This window comes from Sturnus vulgaris, chromosome 4 (genome assembly GCF_052056855.1).
Source record: "Sturnus vulgaris isolate bStuVul1 chromosome 4, bStuVul1.hap1, whole genome shotgun sequence".
Lineage (NCBI taxonomy): Eukaryota > Metazoa > Chordata > Aves > Passeriformes > Sturnidae > Sturnus > Sturnus vulgaris.
The window spans coordinates 29,475,924-29,495,397 of record NC_142246.1 but is presented as its reverse complement, the minus strand read 5'-3'; the positions used below and the strand labels follow the sequence as shown (position 1 = coordinate 29,495,397).

At 40.3% G+C, this 19,474-nt stretch overlaps 1 protein-coding gene across 3 annotated transcripts in view; it reads left to right on the top strand.

The window, feature by feature from the left end:
- The first annotated feature begins 11,022 nt into the window (after positions 1–11,022).
- Positions 11,023–19,474, top strand: part of MTUS1 (microtubule associated scaffold protein 1) — a 113,185-nt gene continuing 104,733 nt past the window's right edge. For 2 of the 3 annotated variants that reach the window (XM_088163437.1, XM_088163436.1), the window contains exon 1: positions 11,023–11,094. The gene's annotated coding sequence lies outside the window, so the exon portion shown is untranslated. The remainder of the gene's footprint in view (positions 11,095–19,474) is intronic. The other variant, XM_014873458.2, reaches the window with a different exon arrangement.

Here is a 19,474-nt window from a genome sequence, read left to right as displayed (position 1 = left end):
GGGGATTAATTAGGAATGTCATCTGCTTCTCAAGCAGCTCATTTATATTGTATCTCAAAGAAAACACAGCTTTAACAGTAGACCTCTTCTGTTATTCTACTTTCTCATTCAACAGATATCAACCACATTCATTATTTAGTGTTCTATAGTGAGTGTAGCCCTGTTAGTCTTTATGTGCTCTGTAATTCATGATACACTAATGATCAACCACCTTCTCTCATGTTACTGGAACAACAAAAATGTCTGAGTATGTCTAGCAAGAACTGGGAAGAGCTACAGCCAAGAAGGCAAGGGAGAAATGGCCCAAAACATCTCAGATATACTTGCTTATGCATGTGATAAGAGGCTGTATATTCTCTAGAGAGGTCACATTTTTCTGTCTTTGTCTTTTGTTCACTAATTAACCCTCTAACCCAAAATTCAAGTGAAATTAAGACATCCTGCAGCTTTTCAAAGAGCACCATCAGTAAAGATGAGGAATGAGCAACTGGCTGTCCAACATAGGAAGAATTCCTGACAGAAATAAGAGTGTTACAAAAATCTCTGTTGAGATATTCTGGTACATCAAACAGTGACTGTAGGGAAATAATACAGACTTCCTTAGAGAACAGCACCACCATAATGATCTCAGCAGGTGAAATATAATTTAAATGGATATTTACTTTTGGTTCTTACTTGATGGGCAGCCTCTTCATGTAAGCTAGCTTTAAAGAAAATACTCAACTCTATATCCTAGACTTCTCTCATGAAAAGCTCTTACCAGAAAATACACGACTGCCTGTTTCACAAGGACACATGCCACATTATGGTTCTGCATAATATCAGTGAGGATACTGATATTTTTGAAATACATAGTGGAAGCTGATGTCTGGCAGCTGCCTTGTCTCTGTTGTCTGTTATTCACCTCCATTTTTTTTAACAGGATCTCCTTTCAGTTCAATAGCGTTGGAACTAAAAATGTAAAATGAGACTTGGGAGAAGTCAGCTGCTAATAAAAAGTTCCAGTGTCCTTTCTTGCTGACCCACTAATTTAAATGCAAGCAAGTCTGATGTGATATCAGAGAAAGCCTTAATTGAGGTGTACTTATGCTTACTCATTAGAAACAAGTAAATTTCAGCAGACTGCTTCTTGGAAATGCTGTGATATACATCCTCAGATACAAATATATTTCTTATATTATTTCAAGCAAAGCCTTTATTAATATCTGAAAGAAAAAAGTACTGCAGTAGTATTTCACTGCCTATTTTACCATCCAGTCATTGTGGTAGGAAAACGAATGACCAAAATGAAAATCCCTTCTTTGGGACACAGAGATTTTGAAAGCAAGGAAAACCTGGAACCTTATGACTCATGGATCTTATTCTTTAAATATGATGAATAAGCCCAAAATATATAATTTTTTAAGCTTAAGAAGTGAAGCCTAGAATTTGAAGTTGTAAAAGTGAACATTAACATTTTTTCCCATAACTTCTTATATTCTCTGAATCATGTACCAAGTCATTGAATTTTTTCATACTATCCTCATGTATGGGAAGTACGTTTTATACACTTTACAGAGCACACTGAAACCTCTTAAGGAAACATGCAATTCAAGAATTATATTTTATTCTATTACTAACTTAGGCTGATAGTTCTGATCCTCATCTATAAGCAGAAATCTTCAGGTTTTTCACTGGAATAAAACCTTATTAACAGCAGCTCCTAAAATATACCCAAGAAAAGAAGAGAGGTTAAGGCTTTTGTGTACTTTTTGCATACAAGTTAACTGTAGAAGAATGGTTCCTTTTCAGAAGCATTTTACACAATGATTAATTAAGTCTCTGGGAGGGATGTAGTGCAAAAGTGTTCCAGGGTACATTTAAAATGCCCACCGTTCTCCCTGAAAGATTATCTTTGCTAGCTTGCATCCAAGCTATGGATGTAAAAGAAAGAAGCTCTGGCTATACCAAAATTCTCCACTATACTTAGTCTTTATTGTCTTCAGTTTCTGGACTGGCAGGATTAATTAAGGAATTCTACTGTTTCGACTTCCATGGAGACAGCAGTGCTGAAGAGGAAGTAATCAGCTCTAGCTGGCACCACCATCCATTATACCAGTATTCACAGAGACAGGATCAGTAACTCTTAATAAGACCACTGCCTGTTACACCCATTTTAAACACTGCAAGCTGCTTATTGTAAATGGCAGATGAAATCCAGAGGTACAAGTTAGTGTGCACAGTATGATATTTCAGCCAATTTTCTATGATACATGCAAAGTAGGAAAAAAATCCAAGCATACAGGGATCCCTTTGGGAATTCTAGCCATTCTAGGCTTAGAAAATGCTATCTGTTACCACATTTCCATTTCAGACTGTGGAAAATTATAAAAACTGACAAATGCCCATGAATAGGAGGTTCAGCAAGAAATTGTGGTTAAGGAGGGAGCCATGTGGGACAGCACAGATGAGTATTCTTCCACTGCAGATTCCAGCTCTGACTCAGAAGCTCATCACAGTAGAAAACATGTTTTTTATAATTCCTTGTGCAAATTAACTGACAACTGCCTTCAAAACACTCCAACATTGCATCTTGGTGGCTTATCTGTGTGCTAGCCTTAAGTTCAGCTCTAAGAAAGCAAGTAGCTAATCGCAAAGAAACGAGTATGTTTGTTCCTATACCAATTTCACTTTTCTTCCTACTGTCCAGGACTACTGACCTATTAAGAAAAGGTACTGAAGTTAAATCAACAAAAGAAATAGATTGCCCAGACACTAATAATTTTGTAACTTTGTATGCTTGGCTTTTCCTTTTTTCTTACAATTCATTAAACTTCCAATTAACACTTAAGAATGCACAAAAGCCAAAATAACGCATCTAAAATATTAATTCAACATTTATCTATTTTATTTATAACTATATTTACATTGTCATTATAGTATGAAATACCAACAATGCATAATTTCACTGATAAATCATACTGAATCCCAGGTGAAGAGTGCTGTAGACACAAAATGCATGCCTGATCTCATTCACCTGCAATTTTTCAATAAAATAATTCTGTTCTTATTTCAGACACACCTGATTCAACAGTAATCTTGTCCAATTTGTAAAAGTGAGTGGCTTGAACCCTAAACAGAGCTAAATTTTCCTATGTAAGGTCTGTCCAACCATTAATACTATGCCAAGAACAACAGACTTAGGTTTTTTTCCCTAGCAAAGCTTCCTTGATCAGTTACAACAAATTTTGTGAGAAAGAAAATTAATACAGCAGGCCTGTTCTAAGGAAAATAAGGATTGGCTCAGAAACGAGTTCAGGTTAAGATCTCTAAGTCACCTAGGCTGCTACAGAAAACATGGGCTAAAACATGTCAAATGCAAATAAGAGACTTTTTTCCCTCCCATGGGATTATTTTTAGTCTAAATTCCATTGCCTTCTTCCTTGTGGCTTGGTTTACCACCCAGAAGGAAAAAAACCACTACATTCATTTTAATTTTCTTGCTCCCAGTGGATTAATAACATTTCTTTAAAATGACAGGCAGAAAAGACTTGTGTTTTCTTGTTTGTCCCTGACCTCTTACTGTCCATTCAATAGCCATAGAGAACATAATTCAATTTCAATCACCAAATCAAAAGCATATGCTATCCTTGCATTAATGTTTGAATTTATCTTTCTATGTTAGAGGGGATGGGAAAGAGAAAAGAGTTTAATTCCCCAGTTATCTGACTTAGAGCAATCAGTGCTAAATCCTGTCATAGGATGCTGCAGCATAGCTTTCCCACAGCATTTTGTGCTATCCTGTCTCAGTACAGCTCAGGAGGGAACACCTTGTTGCCACACAGAACTGGTTTTAAGCTTTTCCTCTGTATTTTGTTGGTGCAAGATTCTGCTTAGTACACACTACCTTTATAACAATTACTCCCATTTTTCTGTTGTTTCTGTCCTGTTACATTTACCATACTTCCAATTAGGACTACTCCAGAGTGAACAATGGCTTAACTTGCAATATTAACGTGCTGTGTGTCTAATGAAATACACATTCACATACATAGAGATCTGCAACCCATAGAAGCCATTACTGATAGAACAGGACCTAAGCAAAAGTAGTATGGTACACAACATGACATTGTCTCCTGAGCTCAGGAGCACCATCAAGGTAGCACCTAATAACAACTTACTGTGCATCAGCTGGTCTGCAGACATTGTCAGCATGTATTACTTTGCATTTGCTGTTGGAAAACCCTGTGCAAGTTTGCTCAGCCTCTCCTCCTGTCAGAACAAGTCACATCACCACGTATTTGCTGCTGGCTAAGAGCCTATTCATCCCCATGTCCACATTCACCACGGGGCAAATGATACTTGCTAAACCCTGCTAACTTAATCTCACATCCACTGGGAAGATGCTGCAATAGCAATACTATTTATGTGCTCTGTAATCACAGAAAAGTGATAGAAGCAAGTAATATTCAGCACCGTTTAAGCAGCTGACCTGCTACAGATAAGAAGGAAATTGCTTTGAACAAAATTTTATTTTTTTAAGATATTAGGTGTATAGTGGGCTAGTGATGAAACCACTGAAAAATGTGAAAAGAAACTGCCCGTATGATCTTTTCCTTCTATTAACTTCCCTTAAATAAATCTTAGTGCTAATCATTCTTCTGCAGCCCCCTGTTTTACAGCTGAAGGCTTGGAGCTGTTGCACAGACACAGCTCCTAAAGGCTCAGAACCACTTGTTTTCCAGCAAGACACACTTTCATATAGGTATGTGCAAATAGTCAGTTGGAATTGTATCTTCACCTTCATTTCTCTGCCACAGATGATTCCTTTAACAGAAAGATCTTAAGGAGAACTTTTAGAAAAAAAGTTTTCCTTTAAATAAACAAACAAACAAAAAAAAACCAACCCAAAAAATCCACCAAAACCTGGAGGAAAAAAAAGGTAAGAACGTGTTGTGCTGTCTCTAACAGTTAGATTATCTCCCACTTCTCCAGCTTTCTGACTCATCTGCCAGCATCTTGCTTGGAGAAACCCTCCACTGTCACCTCTTATTTGTTATCAGGTGCCACAGAAATTTATTGTCAACCATTTATCTCGTCAAATAACCCCATCAGCTAGCATCTCTTGGCACTTTTTTTACAGGTCTCTTCCTCTCTCTCTCTCCTTTGACCAAATCACTCATCACATTAGTATTCTTTTGGTTATTTAAGTATCAGCTCCAGTTCAGCATGACTGAAAACCAGGACTCTTAATGTTCTTTCTGTTCAGTCGTCTCTTGACATCTGCAAAGAACACCACTACTATCTTAGGAAGTGGGCAGGTTTGACTGGGAATATTGACATTGTGGCAGTATTTGACTCTCTCAAACATCTTCCCATGATCTATGGTTTAACCTTTCCTAGCAGCCATCCTCCCAGCCAGTATACTTTTGCAAGGTTTACCCATCTTCCTTGCTGTAATATCCCTTCCCTGTGGACTTGACAAAGGCAATTAAATTCTCAACTGTACTCACATGGACTGAAGCTATTGCATTAAGGATAACTCTGCTGGTTCATCATGTTCACTATACAACCTTTCCCCCCTCTTTCCTCTCAGAATAACAAATAGTCATATTTGGGGTTTGTTTCTTTGTTTTTGGGTTGTTTTGGGGTTTTTTATGGTACATAAATCTGCTTCTGTGAAAGTGTGTTTGCTTAGGCAACAGTGTATATGGAAAATGCCAAGGTGTAACAGTCAGTGCAGAACAGTACAGTTGTCATTCTGCATATGGCTATGTAAACTCATAGAAATGACATTAAAGAAGGGGGGAAAATTAGTCCATTTTTTATCTATGAAAAAAGTAATTAAAATCCTCTAGAAGAATATCACAAATATTTTCAACCACTAATATCAGAAAGGAAAAAAAATATTGATTTCATGACAAATTAATAGGAATAAAGTGGTTAAAGAGGTATTTTAACTCCACAGAAGATGAAACTTACATTACATGCCATAAGAAAATGCTTCCTAAAATGATTGAATATATTTGTTCTTATGAATTGTGCTAGAAACCACGAGCCAATTCTTAAATGTCCATTTAAGAGTAATGGAAGGAATAAGTAATTAATAACATGTACAATGTAGAGGTTTATCCCACAAATAATGGCCTGTGAAGCAAAGAGTTTATTACATTAGGGAATCAAGTAAACTACAATTAATCTAATTGTTAAAGCATTCAGAGTATTTTCTAGTTCTTCACCAGAGCTCCCTGTAAGTAGGTCTGAACCTTGCTTTACTGGAAAGCATATGGAAGAAAAATTACACATGTAACTAATTTAGCTGAGAGATGAGTGATCTGTTCACCAGTACTTTTTGTGAGGATATACACAATCTGTCTGATTGTTTTCCAAACTGTGGAGGAAGAATACCAAGGATCCTTAGAATTATGTTATTTTTAGCTATTACAGGGAAAATTATCAGCAAAATTTTAAGATCAAACACAAATTACTATCCAAAGACATTTTCAACATTTTCAGCAGCACCACTAAATGATTTTCTCTGGCATACCCCACCAGTATCTTGTCAAGGCAGTAAGTATACAGTTTAATTTAAATAAGTCATATGAATGTGAAATTCGTGGTAAAAAAAATTAAAGAATATTCATTAGTAATTGAGCCTCAGAAGATAATGAGGACTTTCAACTGTGATGCTATACTTTTCTTAAACCAAAATTGGCACTGGCCAGCAGAAAGGTTTGTTTTGTATTAATGCAGTACTTTAAGTGTAGTCTGCATAAGCAAAGGGGAACAGTACTCATCACTTGCCAAAGAATTTGAATGCAGTTATCAACAGTCATTACTGGCCCTCTCTCCACCTCAAAAAAACCGACAAAAACAACCAAAAACAACAAACCAAAACCACAATAAACCAAAAAACCCAATTAAAAAAACAAAACAAAACGAAACAAAACAATTAAAAAAAACCCAAAAAAAACAACCCTGAAAAATCTCAACCAACAAAAACCAAACCAAAATAATCACAACACAGAGCTTTAACCTCCAGCCTGCAGGAATTTCACCTGACAGAAGTCAGCCTCCTGATGCCAGAGAATCACACATGCACACAGGGCTGTGTAACATAAACAAATCCACAATATGGTGTTTTCCCAAATACAGCCAAGATAAGACTTATTACAGACTATAAATCCACCACAGCCAAGCTGTTTTGAGTGTTAAGAGCTGCAGCCCCCAAGTTCTGGCACCAGTTTGCTATCCAGGAGTCCACAGCCCTGGGCCATTTGTCCCCCATTCCCCACCCCACCAGAAGCAGCAGCACCTTGGACCTGAATCTCCAATAAACAGTGTGAGAAGCATTTGAGTTGTCAATTACTGACATTCCAACTACAGCCTTCTTGGCATCTAAAGCATTTAATTCTTGAGTGAGGCTTCAGTGGGATCTGCACTTAGATTTTGACATTTTTCAAAAACATGACAGGAGAAAGGAGAGGTTCTCTCAGCAGCTACATAGGCAGATATAAGACCTGGAGGGTCATGAGGACAACAGTGAGGTACTATCTGAGAATTCCAAGGAAATTTCCTTCATCATCAGGCCAGAGGCTAGCTGGGAGGAATGTCTTTCATCGTGCCTGCTGAAAGTCTGTTATTCTGAACAAACTAATCCACATTCATTGGACCAGGGAACCAAGGCATCACTTTGCAATGCAACAATTAAGGTCTCTAGCTGGGAGTAGGGAAATTTAAACTTCAATCCCTATTACAACACTGCCTTTCTAAGCAATTACCATATAATATTAAAGTACACAAGTAACCATTAAGAGTCAGGAACAGAAACTGACTTCCCTAATAACCTATTCAAAACCATCCATTACCCTGGATACCAGCAGGACACAGACTTGGCCATCCTGTGCTGCTGCATTTTTACTGTTATTGATACTCAAGTTACCTGGTACTATTTCAAATTATTTATACCTGCTGCAATCATATCTATTAAAGACAGACATACATTCATCTTGGAGTATGAATGCAACTGAAAGTATCTTTCAGAGGCATTTGTGGAGCCTGCTTCAGACGATTCCTACTGACAAGAAAAAGTGAAAGAATATAAAAAAGCTCTGTTAGTCCATTTATTCCTTTTCCCATTTATTCTGATATTCACCTCTTGCTTTGGTGTCTCCAGTTCTTTCTCATGCTTTATTCTGCCTTGGGCTGCAGGCTACTTTCCCCCTCGTCATCCTTTGTCTTTCATTTCTCTTCCTTATTTAAGTGATTTTGTCTTTCTTCCCTCTTTTTTTCCTCATTTTCCTTCTCTTCAATTTCAACATTAAGTGACATGATCCTGCAGTATTCCTCCTACATTTATAAAACTCAACAATGCATGGACCAGAAGAAGTAAGGAAGAAAAAAAAAAAGGCAGAGAAGCAAAAATAATTAGCTCATTATTATTTCTTTTAAAAAAATCTAAATATCTGGTTTTCAATTTTATTTTTTCTCTTGATTACTGCTGTATGAAAGGCCTAGACAAACAACAAAAACAGGAAAAATTAAAGAGCCATCAGAGTGGAATGGTTGCAGCAAATGCTGAATGAACTGTGATCTTTGGCAGGATAAAGATCAACACTACAAGCTTTCAGCAGTAGCGATCAGTCGATACTTTCTAGACCATCCCCACGGTGACAAAGACAGAGGCATTTTTAAGTTGTAATTGAGATTAGCCTTGATACATACAGCTGGAGCCATGCCTGTGAACTTTGCTAAAAGGCTGGCTATGTAAACTATCTATCACTCAGTTTCTCATGAGCAGTAACCTAATGACCCCACAAAAATCTCATGATGTCCCTTGCTCCACACATTCAGCCACAGAAGTGAACTCATGCCAGGGTGCTTCAGCTGTGCTACTGAAGTGTTTGCCTCCCAAGGTCTGGAGCACTGTACAGACTCTCCTGGGGTGCCCAAGTTTTGTACAATGCTCAGCATTGTAGCCCAAAAGCACTCTTGCTCTGATCCAGCTTACACTAGGTTTGCAGTCATGTGCTAACTGAAAACCCATACATAATAGTACTGACTCCAGCACACTTTGGATGAAGCCCATAAAGACACACCAGATTGCTTTTCATGGATGGGAATAAAATATTTTGTTTGTTACTACTAAGCTAACCACAATAAATAGCTCTCTTTCATGTGGTGATGAAACAAAGCAATCATGCTTTATTCCTTTTTTAATTATTAGGTTGAAAGAAGCAGTGTCTTCCTGGCATGTTTAATTCTGAATCATATTCATCACATATATAAATAGCCAGCAACTGTATATAGTAGAAGAGGGCAGAGAGGAAGGTCAGGGAATTAGCTTGATGTCAAGAAAGCATTTCCTGTGGAGTCACCAAATCTGTCCTGGATACAGACTCCTACTCCTACAGGGAGCCTGAAGGCTGCTGTGCCCTTATGCACCAGACATGCCAGGCAAGCATCTCCAACCTTGCTGGCAATTGGAAGCTTCTCCTCCCCAGAAATCACATAGGCATAATTTACTTCTTGAGGCTTTGTAATGATGAGTAAAAGATTTTTCCTCTCTGTCTCACATTACGGGCAGTGCCACCCCTGTGAAGACACAACTTTAGAGTTGAATCCCCAGCAGCTACTCCACTGGGACAGGGAGACTACCACAATGTGAGCTTTCTCCACTGAAATCTGAGTGGACAGATCCTGGAGCGAAGTGCTGGCTCTACTACCACCGAAATTCAGGATGTTGAGCCCAATGAAGTGGCAGCAAATAACATCATGGACAGCGTGCTAAAAAGAGCTACAGCAGAGTTAAAAGTTGTGCTCAGTCACTAAACTCACATGCTTTCCATCTGGTTTGTGTTTATAAACCACTCTGCATAAACACAAACTTAGCCCAAGACTGTCATTGCACAGCTTAGGCCATCAAGAAAATTATACCTGAACCTTCTGAGACTTTTTGTTGTAACCTGGACGTCGCCTTAGTGTTGCTACACACTGTTTTGCTAACCTCAGACCCATGACAGCTCTCAGCTGACTTCACTGAATCCTCGAGGCTGGTAGAGAACTTTAAGATCGTGAAGTCCAACTGTGAACACAGCACTGCCACTGTAACCACTAAACCCTATCACCAGGCGCGAATCCAGACGCCTCTTAAGCATCTCCATGAGCGACGACTCCACCACCTCCCTGGGCGTCGCAACAGGGTGCAGGAACTTCGCAGGAACAAACTTCTTTTCCACGCTCCCTCATTCGGGACGGCAGCAGTGGGGCACGCGAGCGAGCGAGCCAGCCGCCTCCCGCAGAGCAGCCCGGGGCAGCAGGGATGGCAGCCCGGCCCGGCGGGGGAGGGCCCTGCCCGGGGAATGCGGCCCGGCCGGCCCAGGCGCTGCCCCGGGCGGGTGATTTAGCCCGGCTCTCCAGCACCGGGGCATCCCACGGCTTCTCACCCCGCGCGCCGGCCGTGCGGCCACACGCGGTTTAGGAACTGAAACGAGACCAGGCAGGTTTTGTCGCCGTCGGTTGTGAGTTTGAGGCAGCGCACTTTGCCCAGTTGGAGCAAGGTCACTGACTGCCCCGACTCGGCCAGAGCCCACCGTCCGCCGAGCCCCGCGTCCCCTCGGTCCCGCCGACAGCCCTCAGGAGGAGCGGCCGCCTCTCCGGTTGCCACGGTCGGATCCTCCTCCATCCCGTGCGGTATTTTTAGCCGCTGACCCAGTTCCCCCGCTCGGCTACCTGCGCCTCTCTCACCGCCCGGCCGGGCCCCTCCGCTGACAAACGCACCGCCCAGGGCCGGCCAGCGCCAGGTGAGGGGGCTGCTGCGGGGCAGGTGCGGCCGGAACACGGCGGCGGCGCCTCGCACAGGACGGCCCGGAGAGGGCGCGGGGCTGCTGGAGAGGCGCAGCCCGGGGCGGGAGAGCCGCGAACACCGAGCCGGCGGCGCTGGCGAGGAGCGAGCGGGCTGGTGCGGGCGCGGCGCTGCCGGGGCCTCCGCGGGGGCGGAGGGGGGGGCGGTGCCGGCGGCGAGAGCGGCCGGAGCGCAGTTTTCTGCAGCGGCGCCGATCTACAAGTGAGGGGTAGCCTGTGCGTGCCGCCGTGAGTGCTGACTTTTACAGAAGTGTGAGTGCTCCCCTTTCTCCCCTTCCTTTTCTTTCTCTCCTCGCTCTCTCAGCGAGGGCTTCCCGGGGTGGGCGGATAACGGGGCACGGGAGCGGAGCGCGGCTGGGGCTGCCGAGGTGCCGGCGGGGGAAACGGGTGACTGCCGCCGCTGCGTCCTGCTCCAGCTTACTTTCCTTCTTTTCTCTGTGGCGATCGCTGCCCTCCGCGCTTCCGCGGCCCCGGCGAGTGAGGCTGAGCCGCGGCCTCGGGGAGCCGCGCAGGTGCGGCCGCAGCGGGGCCCGCCCGGAGGGGCCTTCCCCCTGAACTGAGGGGTCACAACTTCGGCGGGCCCGAGTTCTGCGTTTGGAGCTTTCGATGTTGAGAGACACAGAAATTGTATATTGCTGTCGCAGCTTTCTTTTTTTTTGAATCTGATGAGCACTGACACCGTGTTTGATATGTGTAAAATGTGCTACAGCGTGCTGTCGTGCACACGGAGTGCGTTGGTCCTGCACTACAAGCACGAACACTCCTGAGATTTTTAAAGGAGTATTTTTAATGCCTGCTTCTCTGCTTGCTGCTATTTATACCATGCAAGGTTGGCAAGGAGAGGAGAGCCAGAGTTTGAAAAGGACACTGAGCTTTAACTTGATACCATTGTTCCAAGGCCAAGGCAAGAGAGTGCAGATATTTGAAATAAAACAAAACAAAGAAATGCCCAGAAAACAACCCCGTGAAAACACCTTACTCTCTGTTTTTCTACTGCATGATCAAAGCAGAGAACTGAGCATCCCCTTCTGGTTAGGGTATGTAGGTGATGTTCTGCCAAGGGGTCTAAGCCTGTGCTTTGGTTTTATTATTTGTTAACTTTATGCTTGTGATGTGATGGACAGTACAGCTGGTTAACCCCACACCGGGGGATTATCTGAAAGGTGAAGTCTCACACTGTGGCAGATGCATGACTTTCACTTAGGTAAAATAAATCATTACTTGCCACTGCCTATGCATTGTAAGGTCTTAGAGTAGCTATAATGTAAAATGTTGTTAACACTAAGTTTAACAAGTTGGATGATACCCGCATTGTTGAATATATCTTCATGGGTAATCAATTATTTTCTTCTATTTCTGAATTTATACATAGTAACACCTCTCTCTAAAGCGAGGAGAGATAGAAGCTTTTCATGTAGCGAAACTTAAATTTTGGAAATAGAAAAGCTTTAACCTTCATCACTTACATCACTAATATTTTCAGAGTGGATAGTGATAACTAATATGATGGATCTCCCTCTCCGGATTGCTCAATAAGATTGGTATTAAAAATTGTTTATTCCTCGTGACATGCACCGTGCTCTGGTGGAACTGCAGAGCAGCACTGTAGCGGCTGGCTCGCATGACTGCAGACCAGCCACTGGGGTTAACTTAGTTCTCCTAGTGCTAATTATCCTGGATGGGCAATAGATTGCATTCGAGCTCTGTTTTTATGGAGTAATTATACGTGTGGTAACAAGGCTCTGCTAAAAATTCATATAGTCACTTCTAAAATATTGCAGAGCTTTGACTTCTGGCTGAGATCAGTCTACTTCAGAGCTGTGGCTGAAACAGTGATCACAGTCTGGTAAACCTGATGCCAAAACGTTACCTAATATGATTTTCCACTCAGAGTAAGCATGATTCTGTATGTAAAGGTTCCGTAAGTTGAAAATACTTGAACAAATGTTAAATTTTTAGTAGCAAGCCCCTTAAGTGGGTTTCATGATATTTTTGAGCAGTAGCATTTCAGTAAATATGAAACCTTACTGCTGGATGCATGATTGTTCCTTATTCTCATGTATTTTACTTACAGCTGAAATAAATATCTGAGAATTGTCTAACTGCAGAAGTGCACTGTCAAGGCCTTGAAAAAGTCAAAATTTGACAGAGTAATGATACTCTGAATGCATTTGGAACTTCTGTTTCTGACTCGGATTTTGTGGTTTCAAGCTTCTGTCTGCAGTCACGTATGTAGATTCCTGTACAAAAACGTGAACTCCAAGGATGCTTTTTAAAAAAAAAATCTTATAGGATTTACTATTGAGCTGAGATTTAACATGTTGACTAGCTAATGGTCTCAACAATCCCGCAAAATAATTGCTAAGATTAGTAATAGGAACTGTGGAATGCAAATTAGCCAGCTGATAGTGTGGGACTGAATTTTTTTTTTTTTTTTAATCTACGGAAACAAAAATGCAATTATATTTTTATACATATCTATGTGCCATGTACATGTATAAATTGTATATATTTAGAAATGTGGTGTAATACATATTCACATAAGATGCTAAAGTGTACCACTGGTGTATATTGATTGTTGATGTTGAGAGATAATTATGCAATCAGAAATGCCACATGTGGTATGTATGATTCAACTGAAGCTGCTGAAGTGATTGCCTGCTCAAAGTTCCTGTGTCTGTTCAAGTCATTTTGTTCTATTAATTCAGTTTCATGATGTATCCTGATTTACTGTTTAATTAGGAAAATCAAGCATTTTTGTCCCATTAATTTAGAGGATTACCTGGAGAATTTGTGAAATGATCATTCTGTGGAGTAGTTTGTAGCTGAAGCTGGAAAAGTTAATGATCTTTATTGTGCTTTACTTGATTGCAGGAGTTAGTGCTTCTTCAGTGTTTGTGCTGTGGAACTGTCTGTTGTACAGTTTGCTCTATGCAAACATTAGAGTGAGGATGATAACGGCCTACTTCTTTTTCAGGGAGTGCTTGCACTGTGAAGTTTTTTGCTTTTCCTGATTTATGTACAAAGATGTTTTTAGACTCAGTAGTTGCTCTGATGGAGGCATGGAAAGAATTGTTTTCTGCTTTCCCGTTTCCTCTGTTGTTGCAGAGATGACTCCACAGAGTATGCTATGCATAGGTATGCTTTATTATCTGACAAAAAAGTCAGGTGCTAGTTGATAATCTTGTGTCTTCCAAGTAAAAAAAAAAACTAATTATGAGTTTTAGTTTTGTACATGAGTGGGCTTTTTAGTACCAAAAAGTTATGTCAGGATTTAAATCATTCTGTTCAGTGGGAAATTTCCCATCCCTAGTACCTACATTAACTTCAGTTTTCTTTCATGGACTTCTCCTTCTCTTGAATGTATCGCATTAATCCTTTTACTCAAACTGCTTTAAGTTACTACTCTGTTTAGTTTTTGCATCAGGAAAAGCTGAAGCTGTTCTTAGGGGATGACATTGATGTGATCTGTGAATTGCCCACTTGTATCGACTCCCCAGTCTCTGTTCTCATTCCTTTTTAGATGGTTCCCTTATGTCTGTCATTTTGTTTGGCTTTAGAATTTATTTGAGCCCTTCCAACTCAGCTAAGTTGCTATGTGCTCTCAGCAGTCTTCAAATACTTAAACATTTTTAAATCATTTTTCTTTTGCAATCTTAGATAACTATTTTTAAAAATGCAACCTAGCTCATTCATGCATTTAATATAAATGTGGATTTAAGGGTTGAAATATGGTAATTGTGCAGGGAAATGAAACTAGTGCACTCAAGGCACTGGCAGCTGAGATATAGTAACCCACACTGTGTTTTGATGAACTAGTTCTAGTGCAGACCCCTGTGAATGTGAATGCAGAGGTTGTCTGTGTGCTCAGAGTGACAGTAGTCATTAGCTGTAAGGCAGAATCCCTGAGGTGGGGTAAAACAGTTGGAATGTGTGTGTAGCACTTCATTTTAGTGATTAATATTCCTGGTATCAAATACCTTTTACTCTATGCTCTCTATACTGTGTCTAACAGGAAGAAATAGGATAAGCTTTCTTCAGGAGTCAGTTTGCCTGCTGTGTTTGCTCCATTCATTTCAGTGAAGAAATGGACAAGCCTTCTTCAAGCAAAACCGGAGCATTGAAGGAGGAATTGTCTTTACTGTGAAAAATATGGTTGTAGATACACATTCTGTGGGGTTTTTTTGCCTGATCTCCTGTCAATGGATGAGGTCCATATAGTGTGTTCTGGACTTGTTAGTTTAGTTTGATAGCATTAGCTGACACCAGTGAGGTCTGGATGGAGTGATCTGTGAAATGGTTCTTCTTTTTTCTTTGTGAGATCAGCTGTAAACCTATGCGACTGGCCAAAAAATAAATCATTTACATCACTGGGCTCCTAAAAGAGTGTGATTGTAGTCTTGGATGAGTCTGAGTAGTTGGTGTTTCAAGTGTTAAAGACTGCGTTTTGCATCTGTTCATTGTTGGAGTTGTAGCTGAGGCTTCTGCCTTGGCATGTATCTAGTGTTGAATTGCAGCAGACTGAAGAATTTTAAAATTGACTGAAGAATTTTAAAAATAGGAGGATTTTGCTGCACCATCATTGCAGAAGGATTTGGGAACTAAGGATCTATATGGCATTGGGCAGTCTGAGAGCATTGTGGGAAACACTATGGGCTGATGAATAAACTGCTGTTAAACAAAAAAGACTATGACTTGTCCATTAACTATGGTTTGTGTGCCCATTCTCACAATTAACGTGATCTGCCTTTCTTATTTTATTGGTGCTTTATCTCTATGCTTCTAGTGAGTCAAATGTGATTACTCTTACCTGAGGGTGCTAAAGGTAAGATAGTTGGACTATTTCAAGACCATGGTGTGAGTCCATCTTTAAACTGGAGGTATAAATGGGAGATGCTGCCGTGCTGGATTATGCACAGCACACTTTTTGTTAATGCATAGTCTACAAGAATCATCAGTTCTTGGACAGAGTCTGAGTTGCTTGCTCTTAATATTTGATTCAAATGTTTTAGCGGCAGCAAAATACTTGTTTTTACTGTGATTATTAGAGGTATTTGAAATACCAGTGATGTGACTCTAAAAGGGAAGTCAGGAAGTGCTTCCATAGTGTTTTCCTCAGGTTTGTATTTTTCTTTAAAACGTTTTAATTTACAGAATTGCAATTGGCCTGGGAAGTACCTTTTTAAACCTTCAGACTGAAGTATGACTACATCCTGTGCTTGATCAGGCCAGACATAGCAGGGTACAACAGAGTCTTGCAGATCTGTAGTTAGAGTTTCTCTAACCTCTTTTGGGTAATCTAGCAAATTTAATTTCCTTAAACTTCATTTAAGGAAAGAAATAACTTGAACCAGAATGGTTGATGAGCGATTTACAGGATTATAGGCTAGTGTTGTTACAGAAGTTAGTTGGCAATTGTACCTGGTTTTGGTGCTGAACTCTTTCAGATGAAACACAGAGACCTTCAAGGAAATTGATCTGAAATAAGCTGTTGGTGGCCCTTGCCTCTGAAATGATGCTGATCAGGTGATTCATCATGTCCCTGAGCAGGACGATAGCTCTTTATTGCACCTCCGAATTGCGAGAAAATTGTGGTTCTGCAGTTTTCTGAATGCTGCCTCCTGCTGTAAGAAAATCTCATACGCTCCCCTTTCATCCTGTTAACTGAAGTTTTGATGTGTCAGATATCCTTAGAATTGCTTTTAGTTTGAGGGGAGAAAAAAAATCTCCAAGTTTTCTGGGTGAAATTAGCATGTACATTGACTATTTTTAGTGGTATATTGGTAAATGGTGAATAATTGGAAGACTGCTTAGTGGATATAAGTAATAGCTTGATAAAAATTATTCTGTAGAGAAATAGCATATATACAGTGTGTAAAACTGGAAATCTGTCTTTGCAAACTTTATTTAAAATGTTTGGCATTCTGGTAACCTGTGCTATGCAGTGGTCAGTACAACTTCCACTCTGTGCAGCAAAAGCAACATTACACAGCTCTTGTTACTTTTAAACTGGGTGTGCAGTTTTAGAGACGTATAACGGATTCTTTGATTGGAAATTGTCAGAATTGGATATATTTTTCACTTTGAGTTGCTTTATTTATTCTCTTCTCTTGCTTATTTTATTACTTTTGATGTCTTGAATTCTGTAGTGGCTTGTCTGTAGTGGCAGTATTTCATACAGGCAGTTTTCTTGTGTCTATCTTGGCCTTTTAAGTTGCTCAATTAAAAAGGCAGTTTATGTCAAACTCATTCAACATGAACATTTGAAAATAACTGAGTAGATGTTCATTTTGGAGATGCTGGTTGATACAGAAAACAAATATGCAGCATGCATCCCAATATTAGGATTATTTGTATCAATATTAATTCACCATTCAACTTGCGAAGCAACATAAAACTTTAATAGTGTCAGGATGCTGTCCTCTTGAATCTTTTCGATGTTCTTTTGGGAAAAACTGAAGAATAACTTGAAGTTTGGTTTGAAAGGCTTTTAACACTCCTCTCTGCCACAGGCAGTGCTTTTTGGACTGTTGTGTCATCTGCAATGATGTCACTTGGAGATTAAACTCTTCTGGTATTCCACTGATGCAGTTTTACTTGTTGCAAAGCATGAACTTCCCTGACATCTTCATTACTAGGCTTTATTTAAACATTTATTTAAACATTTGTTAAGCCTTCTGCTGATTTGCATTGGTTTTGTTCATACTTAAATTGTGCTCTTTGGGGTTGGCAAACATAAATGTTACAGTTTTCAGAAAATGCAGCTTTTAATGAGTCCCATCATGAAATCAGTGTATAACTTTTCCAGAAACTGGAGAACTAAAACTAACTAAAAAGTTAACTGTTGCATCTTGATTTGCTGCCTACACTTGTCTGAAAGCTGACTTCTGTTGGTGAAGGAGCTGACAATTAAACACACTAAAGCTCAAATAAACCCAAAACCCACTAGAGTGAAAGGATGGGTTGTTTGAAGAACTACTTCTTGCAGCAAAGTGTATGCACTATTAGGGTTGTTACTTTGTGGAATGTAAAAGCTAACTTCTGTTAGTGATCATCTATCTTAATTCCTGGGAGTATACATTATGCTCAGCATTTTGGACTGTCTTTTTGTCTTTGCCGTGTACAGGTTCTCCATGTAAGGCTCAGGGCAGTTTGCTGCATGTGATCCTGTCCTGCTTTTTAGTTGTTTTGGTTTGGTTTTTTTTTCTGTAAAAGCATTGATTGAAACTAGATGATGCTTTGTCCATCATTGCATGTGGTCTTAGTGATTTCCTCTAAGAGGATTGACAGCTTTTAGTTTTGCAAATGTGCTGGTGTTCAAACCATTACTGAATTATTGTATGGCTCTTTTTGACTCCCCCTTCTTTCTGGTGATTTCTTTGAGAAATAAAAAAACGAAGACAAGGAATGCTTGTCTTGAACTGCTCCTTTCCACCTTTTGGACATTAGTCTTTTGTTTCTGCATGTACGTGATTATTTCTGACTCCTGGCTGAAGCTCTTAATAGTCTTGTGGCTTCTTTGTTGATGCTGTCTAAGCACGTGAAGCACTGATGCTGCCTCCACTGCGTCTGTGTCGAGTTGCGGGACACCTCGCCTTTGATGCTGCTGGTTGAAGGCTGTGGGATGCAGAGCATTTCTGGATGTACTGGCCTAGCAGTTCTTGGCAGTGTAAGCAGGCTCCGTCTGTTGCAGTGTGCTCTCATCTGATGTGTGTGCTGGTTATTGCTTTTCTCCCATCAGTCATCAGGAATCTTAAAACCATTACGCCGTGGCTGACTGTTATCTAATCTTGGGAAGCCTATTGATTGCTGTTCCACTGTTGCAATCTTACCTAATTGCATGGCTTGTCTGCCAGTTTCACCTCTGCAAGATGCCCTCAGTGCTGACTTGACCATTTTATTGCATTGTAGATATCTAGAAGGTATCTACAAAAGTTTGCAGAAATTTGATGTTCCTTTGTATTTATCTGAACAACTCCCTGTTTCAGGTGTGCTCTCTATGAGATACTTTTAAGTGGCCAGCCTATATGGTGCTGGATCATCTCAGTAATACTTCAGGTGTAAGTTTGCAGGAGCTGAACTCTACTGCAGATTTCCACCAAAGAGAATGTTATTTTGTATGCTTTATTTGCTCTTCATCCAGTTACAAGCCAAACTTACGGAACTTTATTCTTACCCTCTTATCTTTCAAGAAGTGTAGAAAGAACATGAACTGTTTTTATTGTCTGTGAAATCTTATCCTTTTCAGGTCTCTGTTAGCAGCAACTGCCATCAGCAGCCTGAAGGTGCTGAAATAAAATCTCTTGGTATAATACATAGTTCATACATGTTATAACATGTGACTCAATTTAACGAATTTGTTGCCCTAATTGTCTGAGAATTCTTTTTATATAATATAGTAGATTATTTACTTACCGTGTACGTTTTTTGATGTTGTAAGAATAATTTTATTTGTTGCTGAGTTTCACGTAATGAAATTTTTGTATCTACAGGTGGATTGCTGGAGATGTTCCTTTGCAAGCTTTCCCTAAAGGAAAGAAATTCCTCTGATATTTTGCTCTGTTTGCATCCTTACTTGTCTCAGTACAGAAGCATCTCAAAACTCAGAATGTTCCCTGTAGTGCATCTGTGT